The sequence below is a fragment of the Saimiri boliviensis genome, chromosome 16 (assembly GCF_048565385.1).
Source record: "Saimiri boliviensis isolate mSaiBol1 chromosome 16, mSaiBol1.pri, whole genome shotgun sequence".
Classification (NCBI taxonomy): domain Eukaryota; kingdom Metazoa; phylum Chordata; class Mammalia; order Primates; family Cebidae; genus Saimiri; species Saimiri boliviensis.
The window spans coordinates 83554340-83558443 of NC_133464.1; the positions used below are offsets into that span (position 1 = coordinate 83554340).

The window sequence follows — 4104 nt, forward strand, 5'->3', positions numbered from 1 at the left end:
TCCAATCTCACCTTTCACAGAGTTGTTAAAATATTTCTTCCCCAAGAAATTGAGTGGAAAGTAAGTGCTTCATTCTCTGCATTTTCTTAGCATTTACTCGTGTATACCTCTTTCTCTTCACATATTCATTCAATACACATCTAGTAAGTGACTCGTGTATTCTAGACCTATGACCCCCAGGGTAGTTCCTGCCCTCAAGTAGCTCACAGTCTAGGGAGGTGACAGCTGAGCCAACAGGACACTCTCCAGTGGGATTCATGTGGCACTGGAGCTTTGCACAAGATGCTGCGGATGCTCAGGAGGTCCCAGGCTATGGATGTCTACAGGCTTCCTGGAGGTGGTGTTGCTTTAGCTGAGTTCCAAGCTTAGCCAAGCCAACCAGTTGGGAGCAGAAGAGTTTTACTGGCAGGGGGTTTGCAACCCCCAAACAGGGAACTTGGGAAACTGCAGCGAGTTCAGCCTAGTGAGGTTCAGAATGAGATCCTAAGCTGTGTAATCACTGCGCACCAGCACTGGCACCCATGGCTGATACCGTGCCCGGCTGCGTGGGGTTTTATTTACACAGTGAGCCACTTGGCTTAACTGACCTCAGGGAGCCTTACTCAAGACGAAAATCTCCAGAAAGCAGGGAGCCAAGCCACCTGGTCCTCTTGGCTGAAAACCACACAGGGAAGGGCTTGGGGACAATTTAGGGGTACAGGCTGACTTGGGATTTCTGGTCTGGGTGGTGAGGAGGGCCTGGCTGGACGTCTGTTGTTACTCAGTTCCCTCTGAAGTCTGTGCACTCTGGTATTAATCCATCTTCTCCTACTCCTTGGACTCAGAGTGCCTGAGGCTGTCTACATCAAGGAATGCTGTGTTTGCAAAAACCAGTGGCTTCATCTCAGCTTCCCTCTCCACCAGCGCCTTTGGTTCCGTCCCGGGGACAGCTCCTCCTATCTTAGCTAGGATGGCGTTGGGGGCACCAGAAGAGCAATAGCCACTCTGCTCATTCTTCCCCAAGGCCTGAGCATCAGGGAGTTTCAGAACTGCGGGGCTCAGCGGGGAAATGGCAGCAATGGCGGAGGCGGTGGCAGCAGGGGCCACAGGAGTATTCATGCTTGTTTCAGAACACTAGGTCAAATCTGAGGGGATTTGATCTGGGAATCCATATCACAACGTGTAAGAGTGTGGACATTTGCTCCAGCTAATATCCTCTCACTCTCTACAACGTTATTGCATTCTAACCAGGAGCCCCTGAATCCATGATCAGATGCCGTTTTCTCTGAAGATAGGTCACATGAGATGACTTAACATTGGAATTGGATCTGGCATTAAGCTACACTGATTTTCAACCTGATTCTGGGACACAGAGCTGTCTCAGTGTGTCTTCTGTTCTGAGAACATTGTCTGTATATTTTAGTTTCTTATTTTCATTTAAATGAGTAACGATAGATAAAAACAAAAGCATACATCTCTCACTCCTCAACCTCTTGCTCTCTGAACACCCTCTAAAATCATGGGAAAAGTTGCAGACAAATAGAAACTTCCTCATTTTAGATTGATAAATATGAAGAAGCAAGTTCTATATTTTGAAAGGCATAATTCATTCAGTAAATATTTTTTGAGCATCTATCGAGTGCTATAGGAGCTGGGACTGTAACAGGGAGTAAAACAGACAAAGACCTTGTCTTTGTGATGTTTACATTCTAGTGGGAGGGAAGAGCCAATGAACAAAGAAGGAAACAGATAGTAGGTCAAACGGTGATACATGGGATGGAAAATAAAAATATCAACATATAGTGGGGTGTGTGTGTGTGTGCGTGTGTGTTGGGCCTATGTTGCTATTTTACATTAGTTAATCAGAGTCCCCCTGCTTGGGTGACAATGGGGAAGTGGCCTGAAGGAAGCAAGAGATGAGCTAGGCAGCTGTGCGGAGAGAGCTCGAGCAGGAGAACCCACAGTGCACAAGCTGTGAGGCCAGAGATGAGCAGTTCAAGGGATTAAAAGCATCAAGATAGCTAGTTAAACGGTATACATCAATGTGTTTGCTATGGACTAAATGTTTGTGTTCCCCCCTTGATGTGTATGTTGAAACCTATCCCCTAATGTGACAGTATTAGGAGGGAGGGGTCTTTGGAAGGTGATTACATCATGGAAGTGGAGCCCTCATGAATGAGATTAGTGGCCTTATAAGGGGCTGAATAGAGAGGAATTCTTCTCTTCCGCTGTATTAGTCTGTCCTCACACTGCTGTAAAGAACTGCCCCAGACTGGGTAATTTATCAAGGAAGGAGGTTAGTTCTGCAGGGCTGAGGTGACCTCAGGAAACTTACAATCATGGCAGAGGGGAAGCAAACATGTTCTTCTTTACATGAAGGCAGGAAGGAGAAGTGCCAAGCAAAAAGGGGGAAGAAACCCTTACAAAACCATCAGATCTCGTGAGAACTCACACACTATCACGAGAACAGCGTGAGGGTAACCACCCCTGTGATTGAATTACCTCCTACCAGGTCCCTCCCATAACACATGGGGATTGTGGGAACTATAATTCAAGATGAGATTTGGGTAGAGACACAGCCAAACCATATCATCCACCATGTGAAGACACAGCTGGAAGGTCCCGTTTTTGAACCAGGAAGTCAGCCCTCACCAGACACCCAATCTACTGGCACCTAAATCTTGGACTTCCCAGCTTCCAGAACTAGGAGAAATAAATTTCTATTGTTTATAAGCCATTTAGTTTAAGGTATTTTGTTAAAGTAGTGTGAAGAAACTAAGATAGTACTTAATTTCATATTTCTATTATTTTGTCTTTGTTCAGGCCATAAGTCCTTTTTAACTAGATACTTATCCTTCTGTGCTTCTGAAATATGAAGAGAGTTACCTGTCAAGATGTGAGGGTGGCCGACACCAGAGTCACATCCTGACACAACTCTTGTCCTGGTGTGCTAGAGTACTCAGAGAGAATCTACTGGTCTTGATTCACTGGTGGGGGCAGTCGGTGCCCCCATTAGTGCCCAGATCAGAAACATGCATACAAAAAACAAAAATAAGATGTGAGGGTGGATTTCTCACGTGTGATTTGCCAAATTCCAGAAGGGAGCTCATGACACACCCACAGGGAACAGCAGTAAAGCCTCTTCCGTTCTCATGCTTTCTGAGTGAGGGTCTCAGGTGATTGTATAAGCGTTCTGGGGAAAGCTTTTGAGAGCTTTCTCCTCTCACGGTGGCCAAGGAACGTTCAGCGTCCATGAAGTGGAACTGCAACTGCCGGTTTTAGACTGGGTGTTCATTTTCCAAAAGTTGAAGTCAACTACTTGCTGACACTGGACTGCCTGGTGATGGGTGAACCTGGGATTTTTCTCACTGGTGCTGTAGCTACATTCTTTAGATCCACTCAAATCTCTTATGCAAAAATACCTGCATCCTTTCAGCTGCATGTAATGTAAAACTACATCCTTGCATTACACATTCTGGACAGGTGGTTTAGTATTTATGAAGAATTTAAGCAACTTCAGCATCAGCAAGTAACAGAGAGAAACAGAAAGACACATGCACACTCACATACACGATCAGTCCATGAGGAGAACACGCCTCTTCCAGAGGGACAGGTTCCCAACATTTACAGTTAAAGTGGGTTCCAAAAGAAACAATGCTCAGACCTGGAGTGCGTGCCGTTAAATTGTTTACACAATTGACATCTAACAGCAAAGTAGCCTGAGGGCATAATCTTTTTATAATGTTGTCTCCACAATCGAAAGACGATTTAAGTACAGCTCAAATGCCAAGAAAGATAGAACAAATCTTAAACTTGGAAAGTGAAGAAAGAGTCTAAGGAGGCGTCCATAGAAGACTGGCTAAAAAGGTGACGTTTAATTTCAAAAGGTGAGGCTAAAAGGAGGATTCTGCAGTTCTGCCAAATCTATGAAATTCTATGAATCGGAAGTGACAGGCACACTCCTGAAGCATTTCATGTTTGTGAGTTGGCTTTTCTCTTTGGTGTTTCTGTGATGCCCTTCTTGCTCAGAGACTTTTCCTTGCATTCCAGCTGTAGGATCTTTTTCTCAGTCTCCACCATTATACCATGAGTTCTTTCAGGGCAGAAAACACATTGTTTGGTTTC

At 45.0% G+C, this 4104-nt stretch overlaps 1 non-coding gene across 1 annotated transcript; it reads left to right on the forward strand.

The window, feature by feature from the left end:
* Positions 1-2884: 2884 nt before the first annotated feature.
* Positions 2885-3015, forward strand: LOC120365837 (small nucleolar RNA SNORA3/SNORA45 family). Its single transcript, XR_005580680.1, has one exon. It is a non-coding gene; the product is annotated as a small nucleolar RNA SNORA3/SNORA45 family (small nucleolar RNA).
* The last annotated feature ends 1089 nt before the right edge of the window (positions 3016-4104 follow it).